Source organism: Borostomias antarcticus (assembly GCF_949987555.1).
Source record: "Borostomias antarcticus genome assembly, chromosome: 1".
Taxonomy (NCBI): Eukaryota; Metazoa; Chordata; class Actinopteri; order Stomiiformes; family Stomiidae; genus Borostomias; species Borostomias antarcticus.
The window spans coordinates 10,735,642-10,753,940 of NC_140234.1; the positions used below are offsets into that span (position 1 = coordinate 10,735,642).

The following is an 18,299-nucleotide window of genomic DNA, read 5'->3' on the forward strand; positions in this document are numbered from 1 at the left end:
AACAAGTATTGGGATTGCGATACATTTCACAGGAAAGCATATTGAGACTGGTAAGATTACACCCTGTGCTTCCCGTCTCAGTAAAGCACATTTTCACTAACACAAATCCCTATCCATCTATCCATCCATCCAAGTATGAATGGATAACTATCTGTATGTCTTCTATATTTTACTTCAATTCAAAGGGCTTTATTGGCATGGGAAACATACATTTACAATGCAAAAGCAAACATCCCAAAGGGTCACAGAAATGTTATGGTTGAATTGAATGAATAAGTAAGTGTTATATTTACAAATGTATTTAAATGGTAACTTTCAAGTTTGTATGTACAGTGTGTATATGTATAGTGATCAGTGCGGTGTGCAGGGATACTGATTGAAGATTTTCAATCGTGGAACCAAGCCAACCAGCTATCTGATCAATCGTGACCACAAGTCCGTATGGTAGAAGCCATAGCGCGCCACAGACTGGAAGAAGAGGAAGAGGAGTATGCCCACATGATGTACAATATCGATGATGAAAAAAGAGTAGAGCCATACAGAGAGCAGATGGCAGTGAATGGATGCAACATTGTTTGAAGTAGACACTGGGGCAAGCCTGACTATAGTGAATGAGAAAACATACAGGAAGAAGGGAGGGGGGAAACTCCACCATACAAGAACAAAGCTGTATATGTACACCCGAGATAGTGTAGGGGTGCTAGGCAAGATGTACACACAAGTCAGTTACAAGGGGCAGACCAGACAGTTGCCATTGATAGTGGTAAGAGGGGAGGGGCCAAATCTCTTGGGGATAAATTGGCTAGAGGCCATTAGGCTAGACTGGAGGGCCATTTTCAGACTACATACAGGTCAGCAGCAGGAGTTGAGTGAGCTACTCTCACAACACGGAGAGGTGTTTAAGGTGAGCTGGGCAGTTTAGTGGGAGCTACAGCAAAGATCTCTGTTGACCCCGAGGCCAAGCCAAGGTATTTCAAAGCCAGGCCTCTGCCATATGCCCTCAAGGACAAAGTTGAGACAGAGTTGGTTAGATTAGAGAAGGAAGGCATCATAGAGCCTGTGAGTTTCCGAGTGGGCCGCTCCCATAGTTCCTATACTTAAACCAGACAAAACAACTAGAATATGTGGGGACTATAAAGTTACCGTGAATCCAGTGTCTAAGATAAATAACTACCCAATTCCAAAAACTGAGGACTTGTTGGCAGTACTGGGGGGGGACAGAAATTCACCAAACTAGACATGTCTCAGGCATACCAGCAACTCCCACGGGATGAAGAATCTAAGAAGTTCACAACAATTAACACCCACCGCGGTTTATACCAGTACACCAGGCTACCCTATGGGGTGTCATCAGCCCCAGGCATACGAGAGAGAAATGTGTCTTCATGGCACCAGAGGTGGTGTACCTGGGATACAGGATCAAGGAAAAAGGAATTCATTCCGTAGTAGATAAGTGTTGAATCTGGCTGATTTTCAAAGAAATATTGATTTAATCTGATCATGTTAGCTATTTCTAAATTATTATGATCGACCTCTGAGTATGGCTGTAGCTGGTGTGTTCTGTAAGAAAACGGTGTCCCTCTTCCATAGACTTATGAGATAAAGATGACATTCTTACACCGTGTCCTAACTACACGCGACGCGAGCGTCAGCGACAAAATGCGTTCCATTGCTTAAGTCTTCTATTGTTATGCCCTAACTGGACGCGAGCGACGCAGCGCGAAGTGGCGCAACGTTTTAACTGCCCTTTTGACGCTCGCCCTGTTCCTATTTTCCTCCTGTCGCTCGCGTTGACAGGCGTCTGTCTTCAGTTGGGAATATAGACAAATGACGTAACAGAACAGGAAATTTAACAGTTTCAGTTAGGACAGCAAGCATGCGATGTCGCGTTCTGTTGCTCGCGTCGCAAGCAGTTAGGACACGGTGTTAGGGCTGGTAAATTAAGTGCTAAACAGCAATTGTTGTGGTTAGCGCCAAGGCGGCGTAGTTTATCTTGACCAAACAAGGCCACAGAAGAGACGAGAAAGACAGTCTTATCGGAGAAGAGATGAGGGGGGGGGGACACCCGAACCATAAGAACGTTGCAACGAGACCAATGCTTTAATTTGAGTTCAGACAGCATACAGAGAGGTCAAGTGTACATTAGACTTTATGCCATCGTCTTTTGTATGTTAACCCTTCTGGAATAAACAGCTTTTGATGTCGCTCAAATCCTGTGTTGGAGAGATTAATTTGGAATACATCAGAACAAGGAGACATTGGGGGCCGTCTTTTATTGTAATCAAAACACACTGTATCCTACTGTGAATAAAAACTGAACTGTATGTAGACCTACATGTTGCCTGTAGGCTGTAGCCTATTGTCACGTTTCATTTCTTGGTTACTCTAAAGCGGGAAAATGTCGAGCACAAAACGCAAACGTGTCGTACGAAGTACTGTATTTGATTTGCACGCACTCAAGTGGAAATTCGTTTATTTTATTATAGGCTAGGCTATATGAGTTTAGTTTGCTATTTGATTACAATTTTGATGCATTTTCACAAGTAATTAAGGGTATTTATCGGTGTATTATGAGTCTATATGAAACAAGTATACCACTTATTGAATTTGGTGCATTTTAAAATACGTTTTAGTCATCCGGACATTTCAGAGATACGAACGACCTTCGGTCCCGTTGGGTTCGTTTAAGTGGGGTCCTACTGTACTACTTCCTTGTAGTCTAATAAACATCATGAATCACTTGAATGTCTTTCCTACCTTGTAATTTCTTCGAAAAATTATATTTAGCTAATGTTTTGAAAACAAAGATGTGTGAAACGTCACTTTTATGTGCTCCACGTATTGACGCAATGATGTAGTATGCGATTTTCGGGGACCACCACAAATTTGCTCTAGAGCGCATACTAATGGTCAAAAACTACATTGGGTAACTTTAAAGGAGTAGTAAAGGGAAAAATCATGTTTAGCCCTGTTTTAAGGTTACCTATGATCATATACAAGAGTTTAACATATTTTTTGAATGATTTTCCACAGTGCTCACCCACACCCATTGTATGACCAAAACGGTGGTAGAGCAATTATCACACTTTCTCAAAAGTGCTAGTTTTGTCAAATTTTGATCTGAACCATTGTATATGATCATAAGTAACCTTAAAACAGGGCTAAACATGATTTTTCCCTTTACTACTCCTTTAAGAAATTCCACCAGTATCTGTTTGGGAAACACTGCACCATTGTGACAGACCACAAACCGCTGCTGGACCTCCTGGGAGAGAGTAAAGGCATCCCACACCTCGCCGCAGCCAGAAGGCAAAGATGGGCACTGATTTTGGCAGCTCATGAGTACACCTTGGAGTATAAGGAGGGCTCAAAACACGGGAACGCAGATGCACTGAGCAGGCTCCCCCTGCCGATCACGTCCGCTGCCACACCACGGGAAGAAGAGGTGGTAATGCTCATGGAGCACATGAATGGCACACCACTACAGGTAACGCAGATATGGGAGGGGACCCGGCGAGACCCCATTCTGTCCAGAGTACATCAGGCGCTGCTGCAGGACTCCTGGCCCTCAGAGTACTGCAACAACCCAGAAATGCAACCATACATGAGAAGAAAAAAGGAAGTGAGCGTGGAGGAGGGGTGCATACTGTGGGGAAGTAGAGTGATAATCCCACCTCAAGGAAGACGAATCATGATTGAGGAGCTTCATGAAGCTCATCCGGGGGTCTCACCAATGAAGTCTTTGGCCTTCATTGGACGCTTCAAACATGGACGCGGATTTAGAGTCCGCTTTGCGGGAATGTCATGCATGTCAGTCCTACCAAGCCACCCCTGCAACAGCACCGCTACACCCGTGGGAGTGGCCAGACCAACCATGGATGAGGCTGCCTCTGGACTTCTGTGGGCCTGTATTGGGGAAGATGCTTCTCATCGTCGTAGATGCCTATTCAAAATGGATCGAGGCTCACCCAATGTCGTTTATTACTTCATCCATGACTATCGAGAGACTGAGAAGCATTGTTGCCACCCCTGCAGTGATTGTCAGTGATAATGGGCCTAGTCTGGTCAGTGCAGAGTTCAAGAACTTCCTACAAAAGAATGGCATACAGCATGTCACAACAGCACCATACCACCCGTCCTCAAATGGCTGTGAAGAGCGGGCGGTGCGGGTGGTCAAGGAGGGACTCAAGATTATGGGGGAAGGTAGTCTGGAGACAAAGCTATCCAGGTTCCTGTTCAAGTACAGATCAACCCCCCAGACCACCACGGGAGCCACGCCAGCTGAGCTGCTCATGAACCGCAGGATCAGGACTCGGCTAGATCAGGTGTGTCCCTCGCTATTTACAAGTGTCTGATTCAGTCTATGTGAGGGGATACTCAGGCCAGAAGTGGTTTCCGGCAACTTATAGAGAGGACCGGTGCAGTCTCTTGGAGAGAGAAAACACTGGATGGGAAACTGGTGAGACGACATCAGGATCAGATAAGGCCATGTTATGATCACAACCTGGCTGACCCCTGTCTCTAAGAGGAGAGTGTTCCTGTGGACACAGCAGAGCAAGAACTAGAAAATCAGGCACACGAGGTAGTATGGGCACCGCCACAAGAAGCAGAGGATCCAGGCATACTGGTGCCGCCAGCAGAACTAGAGAATCCAGCACCAGATGCAGTGGCACCGGGGCCTCCAGACATTGGGGTTTTGGGAAATTGTTACCCAGTGAGAGCTAGACAGGCACCCACGTATCTCAAGGACCAAGTGGTAGCAGGGGCAGAATAATCCCCTCGTAGAATCAGACTAGGTTTAAGTGAATTTGTTCACCACATAAAAGAAGGATTTTTGTAGACTATGGGGGGAGGAATGTTGTAATGTTCTGATTCATGTTGTATGTTATATTCAGTCAGGCAGTCAGGTGTTATAAGGAGAGGGGCTTAATGTAGAGGGGGACCGGAAGTAACGTTCAGCAAGGAGATAACCACCAGAATGCGAATGCGTAGTAATGGAGTCTGAAGTGCAGAATGCAATAAAGAGTAAATCACTTTGAGAGTGTATCATCCTTGACTTTATTACAGTAATTGTATAGCAACATGTAAACCTCAGTTGCTGGCGGTCCATCTGATGCCTGACCAGCCTCAGTGCAAATGTCTAACTATGTGTGTTTATTCTATCCAGAATAAATCAGCCTTCAGCAGCAAGAAGTGGTCCAGCTAATTAATACACAATGCAGAAACACATGCGTACAAGACCAGACCGGTCACATCAGCAATTTTTTTTGAGTCAGCACAGGTGGTGGCTTCTAGATTTGCTTATGAATTACGTTATATAGCCATGCTCTCCACTTAATGTCACCAGCGAATAAAAGAAGTGAACGCACGCAGCAATGACCAGCAACAGCGAAATTCACTGAAAACAGACCGCATGTCGGTATGTTCGCTTCACGCGCTTCCCTCTCAACATGGTCATACAAAACAGCTTGCTGAATTCCGAAAAGATGAATAAACTATTCTGTTTTTGATTCAAATGTGTAGCTATATGACCCTCCCCTGGACTCAAATTAAAAAGAACAGTAACCCTCTCCTGGACTCAAATTCAAAAACAGTCGTCTGAAGCCCCCCGCAGACCGCATCCGCCACGATGTCGTACGACGGCGCACGGCGCTGTGTCCGGCTAGCCCCGCACACAGGCTGCGACATTCGACGCATTTTCTAGTGCACTTTAAAAAAAACAAATCCCAATTGATCAGTAAATGACAAATGGCCAACAACCTCGCAATGGGTAAGTTAATCTTACAATTTCTTCAATAAAATAATGGTGATAGTAGCTAAGCTATAGCCTTACAAGTGATTTAGTATCTTTCAGAAACAATTACTTTGATGCTGTCTGTATTAGTCACATAACCGTTTTTGTGTCTGTTTCAGTAGGCAACATTGTGGCAAAACATTGTAGCTAGCCTATCTGGCACTCGCAACATTGTGCTAACGTTAGTCTAGATAACATAGTTAACAGACTTTATGTATATATGTTATGTAACATAGCCTATACTAACGTCTGTTAACTACGTTATGTAGCGTTGTGTTATGCACCAACCGCAGTGTTTGAGTGTGTTTTCAAGCAGGCAACATTTTCTGGCAAAACATTGTATCTGGCACTCATAACGTAGCTAGTGCTACAAAGTTAACAGACGTTAGTAGGCTAATATGTAGCCTAACGTTTGGCTATGCATCAACCGCAGTGTTTGAGTTTCTGTTTTCAAGTAGGAAAAACATTGTAGCTAACAAGAACATCTGGTGAACAGATTAGTAATATGCACCAACCGCAGTTGGTGTGTTTGTTTTCAAGTTGGCAACAGTAAGAACATAGTTAACAAATGTTAGTAGGCAAATTAGGCTATGTATAAGATATGCAAGTATCAATGAGCATGCCACATAATGCCATATACCTACAACATTTTAGCAGTGTAGCCTATATGCAGGTAATATTATTCTTGATTTTATTAAGACACATACAACCTTTCTCCCACACAAGCTAAATATTTACTATTGATATTGTTTTGTCCCTTTTCCTTGAGCAAAACAGATACTTGGGTGTAACAGAGGACCCAGGGATGCCTACATTCTCTGCGACAAGCTGGCTGCATACTTCAGCTCCCCAGAGGGCAGTTTGGCCTGGCAGGATGGGTGTAGGCAAACCAAGCCCTCCTCTCCAGCCTACACCACCTGGCAGTCCCTCACCAGTCTATACCACCTGGCAGTCCCCCTCACCAGTCTACACCACCTGGCAGTCCCTCACCAGCCTGGCAGTCCTCCTCACCAGTCTATACCACCTGGCAGTCCTCCTCACCAGCCTATACCACCTGGCAGTCCTCACCAGTCTATACCACCTGGCAGTCCCTCTCACCAGCCTATACCACCTGGCAGTCCTCCTCACCAGCCTATACCACCTGGCAGTCCTCCTTCAGTATACCACCTGGCAGTCCTCCTTCAGCCTATACCACCTGGCAGTCCTCCTCACCAGCCTATACCACCTGGCAGTCCTCCTCACCAGCCTATTCATGGGTTTCAAATGTAGTCCTAGACCTGCCATATTGGGGACCAACGCAGGTGTTTCAATTTATCCGATTGGCTCGACTGCATAGAATCCTATGCAGTAGAACTAATTCATTCATTTGAAACACCTGTGTTGGGTCCCCAACATGGCAGGTCTAGGACTACATTTGAAACCCATTAATACTATCTGGCTCTCCTCACCAGCCTATACCACCAGGCAGTGGAGACACGCATAGCTCGGACTGGATGACGACACATCACCTCAAGCTCAATCTGGACAAGACTGAGCTGCTGTTCCTTCCGGAGAAGGGCTGCCCGCACCGGTACCTGGCCATCACCATTGAAGACACAGTGGTGACCCCGACTCGGACTGCGAGGAATCTGGTTGTGACCCTAGATAACCAACTGTCATCTTCCGCACATGTCACATCCATCACACGCTCCTGCAGATTCATGCTCTACAACATCAGGAGGATTCGCCCTTTCCTCACTGATGAAACGGTGCAGGTACTCATCCAGGCCCTGGTCATCTCCCGCCTGGACTACTGCAACTGCCTCCTCGCTGGGGCCCCAGCGTCAGCCATTAAACCTCTGGAACTTGTCCAGAAAGCTGCTGCTCGCCTGGTGTTCAACCACCCCAAGTTCTCCCACACAACTTCCCTCCTCCGTTCCCTACACTGGCTCCCTGTAGCGGCTCCCATCCAGTTTAAAACTCTGGCGCTAAACTACAGGGCAATGAAAGGAACAGCCCCCTCCTACCTCCAGGCCTGGTCAAACCCTACACCTCCTCCCGACCGCTACGCTCTGCTACCTTGGGGCGACTGGTTTCCCCGTCACTCCGAGGCCCCTGCGGTCGATCGACACGGTCATGGCTCTTCTCTGTCCTGGCCCCGCAGTGGTGGAATGAACTGCCCACTGATGTCAGGACAGCAGAGTCGCTGCCCATCTTTCGTCGCAGCCTCAAAACATCTCTTCAAGAAGTACTACAACAATCCTCCCTCCTAAGCACTTATTGTATTTTATTGTATTTTATTGCACTGTACTTTAGATTGCTATTCTTGAACTTTGCCTTCAGCACTAGAATATGCTCTTAGTCACTTGTTTTAGAGAGCAGATGCACTTGTGAGTTCTGGCAAGTAGTAGTACATTGACTTTTCCTACGTTAAATGCAATTATTGTTAGTCGCTTTGGATAAATGTGTCTGCTAAATGATTGTAATGTAAATGTAATGCAGTCCTCACCAGACTATACCACCTGGCACCTCTGTGACAAGCTGACTGCTTTCTTTAGCTCCCCAGAGGGCAGTCTGTACTGGGGGATGGAAGGGTGTAGCCAAACCAATCCCCCCTCACCACTACACACACACACACCACCAGTAGTAGTATTATTAAACAATAAATTCATTATATAAATACATGTACTCATGCCATTTTTTATTCAAAATGAACATGACTACAGTTATGCTACTATGGAAGGAGTATTGATTTAGCAGTTTAGTTTTTTGGTCATAGTTCAACCCCAGGATTATTTATTCTTGCTAGGTACATAACACACCCATGTTATTTAATTGCACTGACTATGTCATGGACACAAACAGTCATCGGATGGGATAAGTAGGGAAGGGATGGGGTAAGTAGATGAGGATGATACTGATAGACTGCTAGATTAGTAGCAGATAATAATGTAAATTGTCCGTTTGGGAACCTTTACGTCTAGTGGAGTACCTAGGACTGGACTGAGGAACTGGTTTGTACTGACACTGTAAGGACAAGCGATTACAAGAATTCCAATGTACCTGTAGGCTACTCATACTTATTTTACACATAGCAAATATTATAATAGTTAAAACGTTATTTTATTCTGTACAGTAGGCACCACTAGAGGGCAGTCTGGTATAGCCTACCATATAGACACAGCCTGCACCTGGGCCAATCTATAAACCGGTGTGCACCGTTTTGTTACGGTTCCCACTTTAACCCAATCAGCAGTGATTCAATCCACCACCTGAGGCCGCGTTTCCCAGATTCGCCGAACTTCTCCGCGCTACGACGCTTCTCAAGATATACCTTGAGGTGCGCCGAGAGGCAGAGCACCGTGCCTTCCCTCACCCCGGAGGAGGAGAAGGCCCTATCGATCATCGGCCTCACAGCCTCCCAAGGCATCACTGGTGGCCTTGATTTGGAGTCTGGAGAGGGCCCCTCCAACATCCAGCCCTCAGCTGAATCACCCCAAGCCTCCCAGCCCTCAGCTGAGTCACCCCAAGCCTCCCAGCCCTCAGCTGAATCACCCCAAGCCTCCCAGCCCTCAGCTGAGTCACCCCAAGCCTCCCAGCCCTCAGCTGAGTCACCCCAAGCCTCCCAACCCTCAGCTGAGTCACCCCAAGCCTCCCAGTCCTCTGAAGAGGAGACCCCAGCACGGTCAGACCGCTCCACCCCGTCGACACGCTCTCCCCCCACACACCCCATGACGCCCCCCCCCCGCCCCCCGTGAGAGGCAGCTGAACACCACGGATGCGAGGTGTGACTGCAGTGAGGAGCTCCTGGAGGTGGGGAGGCAGAGGCTGGCTGTGCAGCGTGAGAGGCTGGACCTGCAGAACAGGCAGCAGGCCCTAGCGGAGGCACAGTTTGTGTGGCCCTCCATATCAGTGCCCATCATTCTGCCAACTCCAGGTAGGCTAAGTGTGTATTTTGTATAATCTGTCTATTCCCACACTGCATGCATTCCATTCAATGTCGCTAATTGAATTTTCCTCCCTTGCAGATGATGCAGATGCCAGAGACACACTGCACACACTCACCACACACTACACACACTGCACACACTACACACACTTACCACACACTGCACACACACCACTGTACACTGCGCGCACACACTACATACACTCACCTTCCTATGTGTTGCTACCTTGTCGTGGTGGGAAGGCTTGTGTGCCTCCATGACCATGAAGGCTATATTGGTGGGGGGTCACCCCCCAGCAGGTTCAACCATGCCGGGCAGGTTCAGGGTAGAGGCCAGACGAAAAGCAACAACTGGCCCTCCAGGTTGGGGGTTGGGCATGTGTCTAACAACCCCACCCCGGAAAAAGACAGCCTGTTACAGGACAAAAGTCTTAAGAACAAACCTGCCCATGTTTTTTCCCAACCAATATTAAACAAGTTCCCTTTATCCTGTATATTTGTTGTTTCTTGCCACATTACAACAGTAGAGGTTTTGAAGAAGGCACACAATATAACAAACATCACTAAATACTGTGAATCTGTTAGCAAAGTACACTATACGGATAACAGTATTGGGCCACCTACACATTACACCTACAGGAACCTTCATGACATCCCATTCTAAATGAATAGGCATCATATGGAGTTGGTCCCCCCTGTGCAGCTATAACAGCCTCCACTGTTCTGGGAAGGCTTTCTACAATATTCTGGAGCGTGTGTGAGGATATTTGACTATTCATCTAGATGGCCTCATTGGATTAATCAATTCGCCAGGATATCTGTCTGACAATATATAAAGACAGCCAGAAAAGTCATTTCATCAAATTATCCCTTTACATAAGAAAATGTTGTTGTTGTTCACAAAGTGGATTATATTAGGCTATGGATAGTCCGTATATGTTGCTTGGCTCAATAAAAGTTTTAAAAACAACATTCCCATGATGTGTTGTGTAGGCTACATGACATTATTTTCATCATTCAAGTTAATTGTATTTTCTGTACACTAATGATGTGAATCGCGCAGGTAGGATAGATAGATGTGCGCTGTATTGCAACTCAACTTTTTAAAAGTGTAATTTTGCTCTAATCGAGCTAAAACTATAACGGGATGAACGGAGCGCATCGCCAAGGGACAGCTTACGATGGGGTCCGACCGCCCTTCGTAACGTATCCCTTGGCTGTGGTGTACCTTGGCTTAAGAAGGTTCTGGGAAACGAATCACCACCTAGAGGTGGACCTAACGACGTTCTTAAGAAGCACGTAGCGCTACGATGCCTTAACGATGCCTCTGGGAAACGCGGCCCAGGTCTATATACGGCCATGATCTCCACTTAATATCACCGGAGAATAAAAGAAGTGAACGCACGCAGCAACGACCAACAACAGAGAAATACACTGAAAACAGACCGCATGTCGGTATGTTCGCTTCACGCGCTTCCCTCTCAACATGGTCATACAAAACAGCTTGCTGAATTCCGAAAAGATGAATGAACTATTCTGTTTTCGATTCAAATGTGTATATGATCCCCTGGACTCAAATTAAAAAGAACAGTAACCCTCTCCTGGACTCAAATTCAAAAACAGTCATCTAACCCTCCCTTGTTCATTCGAAGTTCACTTCCTGAACCGAAGCCCCAAACGGCTGCGCTCTAATCTTTCAAAAATAAAAAATAACATACAACTTACCGAATTGAGGATTCAGTGAAAGGCTAGTGAGTAGGTTGTGATGGAATCTTAACAGGCGTGACAAACAATGTTCAACTGTGAAAAGTTTCCAAGGTAGAGAGAGACACAAATTACGAACACAGTTTATATACACTTTTGGTCGTGACTGCTAGTCTTTTCAATGCTCTTAACCAATCGGTGAAAGCCGGGAACAATGACGCGTTTCACTGTTCAGACTCTGCCGGCCCGGAAACTTCGAGGGGGCGGGTCAACTGTCAATCAATTTGTACTTTGGCCAATCAGAGGCTGACAATCGTCTTGTCAATCAAAAACTCATTTCGCCTGAAACGGTTGAATCACTTTTTATTTGGCGAATCTTCTTTCTCTTAGGAGAAGGGGTGTGAGACGCAAAGCTCATTTGTCATTAATAAGTGTCAGCTGCGGACGATCAAGCGAACATATTGGACGTCTTTCGAGGTAAGGGAGATTGACACAAGTAACATAAAAATAAGCAGTTATTTTAACATATTTTCAATTAGTTATAACATTGACAGCGCCTAAATGCTCACATTTAAGAACGTAGACGAAGATGCTGAGATGCCTCGTTAGATAAATAGCTAGTTAGTGAATACATCCATGATCCTAGCCGTCACAACGTGGCTAGCTAGGTGTAGGCTATTCTTGACCCAAGTTAACATTAGCAAAGCGGTGTACCTGCGCACATGCACAAACAGAGCAGTGCTTCTACAAAGAAATCTATCATATTTATTTTCTCATGTAAACACTGGGCGTTTGGTGTTGCCAAGCAATTAGGCTCTTTGCACAAGCTCCTTCCTGAAATTCTACAGGCATCCTTATTTCCTGTCCTATACCATTGGATGGAAGTTATTAATCAGGTGTGCCGCTTATATAGATAAACAAATAGACAGGTAGGTGTGTATACATATACACAGTATGCATGATTATTTTCTGTTAAAAATATATAATTTGTTGACAGGAAACCAAGAGGTACAAGAGAGGGGACAGAAGGAGAGGACATGAGGTACCTGATGTTAGCCAAAGAGACACTACATTAATTAGATCAATTCAAGATCAATGGCAAGTTTTGAAAAATAATGTGGATGGATGGGTGGGTGGGGGTGTGTGTGTTTATAGCTTATGTTTATGTTTTGTTAATTTGTGGACAGGAGATGAAAATGGACACCACAGTGGAAGAGAGGTGACAGGAGGAGACCAGCATGGACAAAAGACAGGAGGAGAGGTGACAGGAGGAGACCAACATGGACACCACAGTGGAAGAGAGGTGACAGGAGGAGACCAACATGGACAAGAGTGGAAGAGAGGTGACAGGAGGAGACCAACATGGACACCACAGTGGAAAAGATGTGACAGGAGGAGAATGGTCCTGAATGTTTCAGAGGGCAGATGATAACCTCCTTCTAAGCGAGGAGCAGGTGTTCATAATTCTGTCTGCATCACTACACTGAGGTGACATTTTGGTTGTACCATCTGATCACAACACTAAGAGTTCTAATCAATTTTTTTAACCTATCTGTCTACATGTCTGTCTGTCCATCTCTATCTTTCATTGTCTGGCACTGTTTTATTATTGTATCTGAGGCTTCACGTTTGGTGATGGGACCTCAGTGGGTGAGAACAGACATGCTGAATAGACAAAGATCTAGGCATGGGCAGCATCTTTCCATCCATTTAAAAATAAATATGTATTATTTTATGCCAACCTACATTCAGTCTAGCCCTAACCCTAACCTCTTAGAGTGCAGGAAGTGTCGGCCAGCTGTGTCGTGTGTGTGTCTCCATTCTCAGCGTCAGTACATCGTTTGATGGTTCACCTGGGCCAGTAGACTAAGCAGAGCCTTGACCCAAACAAGGTGTCCTGAATGGTCTCCCAGGTCCGCCTTGTACAACTGAACTGTCAGCCCAGTGTTTCAGTGTGGTCTACAAGCTATTCAATAAAACCTGGAGAAAATTATCTGTATCTTGTCTTTACACTTACAGCACACATGCTGCACAAATGATAACCTTAATTGTATGATGCTTGTTTTGTCAAATGCACAAGGGTATCTCTGACTTGGCTAGACTGTGGATGTGGTGACTAGTCCAGGCCAGTCAGCATGGTATAAGCTGCATACAGGTGAGCAGAAGCTGAAACGCTTGTTCCTTGGCTAGGACCAAGGCAGCTTGCCAGCAGGGTCAGGCCTGTGCTGGGAGGTCAGTACATTAGAACCCCCTTAGGCGGGCTGTATGTATCCTAGGTTCTCAAACTTATATTTGTGGTATAGAAAGGTAGAACTTGCTTGGTTGGTTATGCAAGTGTGTGTGTGTGGTACTGTTGATTTTCCTCCACACTCCTCTCACATCTCTCAGCCATATGTTTCCCCTATGTGGATCTGAAAACCGTGATGGGGATTAAATTAGGTTGCTAAGAGAACTGCTAGTCACCAGAAGCATTCAAGAACATAACTTGTGCTGGAATACTAGTGTATGAACAAATCAATACAAGTAGAGCACATCTACTGACAGGCTGGCTGAATGACTGGAAGACTGACTTGGGACCTCCACTGAGGGCATCCCAGTCCTGGCTATGGATCAGTAGGCTAGTGATGCTCCCCTGCCCCTGGGCTAGTGTAGACCATTGCTAGCCTCTACCCACAAGCCATTACATTGATCATAGGCCTACTAAGAGCATACCAAGGGGAGTCTTGGTAAGGCTTTTATCAGGGAGGTTGATGGATTACGTCTTTCAAGGTACATGATTTGCATTAAAAATATAATCTCTCACACACAGTCATGTAATTCAGTCAATCTAACTCAATAACAAATTGCATTAGGCCTACGTAACTAGCAAGCTAGCTAACAAAGTCAATGTAGACAGCTAGCTAACAAGATAGCGTCATTTCCACCATGCCACTTCTCCTAAGAGAAAGGCGATTCGCCAAATTAAAAAGTGATTGACAACCGTTTCAGGCGAAATTAGTTTTTGATTGACAAGACGATCGTCAGTCTCTGATTGGCCAAAGTAGAAATTGATTGACATTTGACCCGCCCCCTTGAAGTCTCTGGGCCTGCAGAGATACACACTTGGAAAATTGAGGGGTCTTCTACAGGGCAATAAAGTGGGATCTCTGTATAAAAACGCCTAATGAGAAGCAGGGGGCTTGATACCACAAGGGAACATGCATGATGGGTGGGGGACAACATGTTTACATGTGTACAGTACTTGTTGTTGTTGGCAACCCCGACATAGCGGACCTAGGACTACAACTGGCTAAATTGGCTCTGATTGAGAGACCTGTGCCAATGATTGTTTGATTGGTTTCCATCTGCCTCGTTAGTATGTGTACAGTATTTCTAGCCTACATGTACAGTAGCTCCCATCTTGTTCTTTGTCTGTTCCATTTGCTGTAGCTGTGCATAGTCCCTGGTGTTTCCGGTGCCATCTTGTAAGTCTGTAAGTTTATAAGCTCTGTCTTTTCTTCTTCACTTGTCGAGTGTATACCGTGGTTTTATTGTTTGGTCTTTGGTTTTGTGAAAACTGCTGAAACCTCAATGCACCTGTGACAGTTACATGCAGCCCTTGTGATTGCTTAAGTCAGTATGAAACCATCTATGGCTTCTCACATGGCAGGTAACTCAACAAGAGTTCAAGCCCAGGGGGGATGCAGAATAAAAATGCTAATACATGTACAGTACATACTCAGGCATTGTGCTGTGACATGATTTTTTAACTTATTTATGTATTTATTTGTAGCTGTTACTGTTTCTTTTTTGTTTACATCTCTTCATCTGACCAGCCTGTTGTCTGCTTACATCTCAATCAGTCCCACCTGTGTTCAATTCAGTCAATCAGTGACTCCATGCTCAGTCCAGAGTCCCACATATGTTTAGAGGAATTTTAGACAGATTCGATAGAAGGATAGCGCTGATTGACGGGTGGATGTCGTGAGATTATTGGCCTAAAATCTAAGGTACCTGTTGTCGTCATTGCACATGACCTACCGTTTTCCAGGAAGTAAGAAATTATATACTTTGATATAAGATTACAACAAAAGTAAAATTTTGTAATTTTTTTGGCATACATCGTTGAATAGGTGAACACTATGACCAATTATGTGAACCAAAATGGGACAGAATGCTTTTTTCACTTCAGTGCGACTTTAATGTATCAGGCTTACATAATTTTAAAAAGTCAACATGTTTTGACCTTGTCAGTCTTCATCAGGACATGTTGTGCGCTCAAACAAATTTCCCCTTAAATACTCACTCACTACTGTGAGTTTGGTTAGATTAACATCTAAGTGTGCTTTCAAACCTAAAACTTGAGCCTGTACCTAAACTGAATGTCTCTAGTTGGCTGCATGGACCCAAAGCCCCAGCGCTTGATGTCAATATGCGGGATCTCCTCATCTGGATTCTTTAACTCAAAGTCAAAGTACGTGAGCATGAGGAAAACAAGCTGCTTCAGCTCATTGGTGGCGAAGAAACGACCAGGGCACATGCTGATTCCAGCCCCCCACGGCATGTTGTAGTACTTCAGCTTCTTCCCGCCCTTGTAGAAATCATTTTTCTTGCCCCCGTCTCGTGTGAGGAAACGGTCATATTTGAACGTGAGCGGATCGGGGTGGATGTCTGGGTCCACCTGAACGGTGGTGTAGGGGAAGAGGGCCACCCTGTCGCCTCCCCTGAGGTGGTACTCTTGTCCGTCAGCCATCTTGAGGCTCATGTCCTGGAGCACGGCCCTGGTGAGGACGGGGGCGGCGGTCAAACGCAAGGTCTCCTCCACGGCGCTGTCCATGACGGGCATCTTCTGCAGCATGTCCCGGGTCAGGTCGATGAGCGGCCCACCACGCCTCACTTCCTGCCCGGCCTCCTTCAGCACGTCCTCCACCTCCGCCCGGACCGCCCTCATGGCGTCGGGGTGCTTCATGAGATAGAGGAGCAGCCAGAAGGCTGACGGCCCCGTGTTACCCTGGGACGCCCACAGAAGCAGGAACATGTACCTGTCTTGCATGAACTCCTGCATGCCGTGCTCCTCCCTAATCTCCTGCTGATCGCGCACCCAGCCGCTGACGTTGTCTTTGGTGCTGATCTTCTGGACCGACAGCGTGTTCCAGAACAGTCTCTTCAGACGTTCCACCTCCATCTTCTCCGACGGCGGCAGCGCCCCGTAGGCCAGCTTGGGGAACAGCTGGTCGTACTTCCGGAACTCAGAGAAGAGCTCCTCAGATTCTACTCTGTCAACTTCCTTGGCTTTCTCCAGGCTCCCCGAGGACTTGGGGGTCTCATTGCCGAAGCTAAGTAGCCCGCCCTGAAGACGATGTTGTAGCTGTAGTTGAAAAGCCCGTCCTCCATCCAGATTTGATGGTCCTCGCCTGCCCCCACACTGTGCAACATCAGATTCTGAAGGTTATTCATCATGGCATGTGTCATGACTCCCAGACCATCCCCCATCAGGTGCTTGTTGCTGGATATCTGCAACATCTTGTGCTCATCTTCGATGTTGGATTGGTAACCAAACACTTTCAAAACTAGATACTTCGCAAACTCGAAAAAGTCCAGCTTTGTGCTGGCTTCTTTCACAATAGTCCCAAAGGAAAATGGATCTGTGACGAATGTGAAATAAAAGCTCCCCAGCAGCACTGTGAAAATATACCCATGTTTCCTTTTCATTCTCTCCAGGAACTTTGCAGTATCCCTGCGAAACTCCAGGACATGGCCCAGCCAAGGAATGGGTCCCTTATCTAAGGGGGGTTCCCCGGGACGCCTCTGACGGAAGGTCCCCAGGAGATAGAGTCCTCCAAGGAGGAAGGCTAGCAGAGCAAGCAGGAATGGCAGCAGAAAGCCCATCGTCCTCTCCTGTGCTACTCGCAGAGCTAATCTGTTCTCCAGCTCATATTCCTTTGTATTAGTCAAAGACTGTGCTCCTCCCCCTTGCACAACAGATACCCGAGTACTCCAGACACTACGTTCTTTAACAAGTTGTTGTCTTCAAGACCCGGCCATGGCCCTATCTCTAAGCACAGCTGATGCCAACTTTTCTGCACTGAAATCGAAACATTTCAGTGCGCAACACCATGAACAATGAAAGACTGACTGATATCAGGGTGTTAAGTGCAGTGTTGCCAGCTCCTCTGTAAGGCAAGTAGCTGTTGGTTCTCCCAAAAGAAGCTAGAAGTAGTAATCAATTAATTTGCATAATATGCCATTCTGAAAGATGCCAAATGGATAGAAAAGGCTGATCAGGCAGTTTACAAACTAACCATTTAGTCCAGGGGCCTATCCAGATTCGGTACCACCTAAAGTGACCAAATAATATCGGTATTGTCTTCCTACATGTGTGTAGTTTATATTTTGGTATGATACACGGCCTATCTACTGTAGTAGCTTAATGCTGGACCAAATACATTTTCTCAGCACCCCAGTACCCCACTTACAGTACAATAGGCACTAGCACTAAATGTTAAACATTAACTCCATCCATATGTTAAAAACGTACTTTATGGAACACTCAATGTATTTATTTACGAATATCAATGTTTAATCCAGTGGAATAAGGAGAAATGTGAACAGTACAGTAGCCAAAACACACTAACAGAAGCCCTATGAGGAATGTAACAAACTGGACCCACTGGTCCAAGCAGCAGTGGGAGGAGTTAAGGTTAGATATGATAAGTAATGATCATTAGATAAGCTATAATGTAGAGATAAGCAGTTCCTCATACCTTAAATGTCTTCATATCTAAAATATGTCATGAGACATTCCTAAACCCAAAGGCATGAAGCAGAAGTCAATTAAGGTCACAACAGGTGATCATCAGATTAAAAAGGACATGGAGAGGCTGGTGTTTCCAT

At 45.7% G+C, this 18,299-nt stretch overlaps 1 pseudogene across 1 annotated transcript; it reads right to left on the minus strand.

Moving 5' to 3' along the window:
- Positions 1 to 15,759: 15,759 nt before the first annotated feature.
- On the minus strand, positions 15,760 to 17,294 carry LOC311311749 (5-beta-cholestane-3-alpha,7-alpha-diol 12-alpha-hydroxylase-like; annotated as a pseudogene). The gene has a single exon. The product of its transcript is annotated as a 5-beta-cholestane-3-alpha,7-alpha-diol 12-alpha-hydroxylase-like (transcript).
- Between the last annotated feature and the right edge of the window lie 1,005 nt (positions 17,295 to 18,299).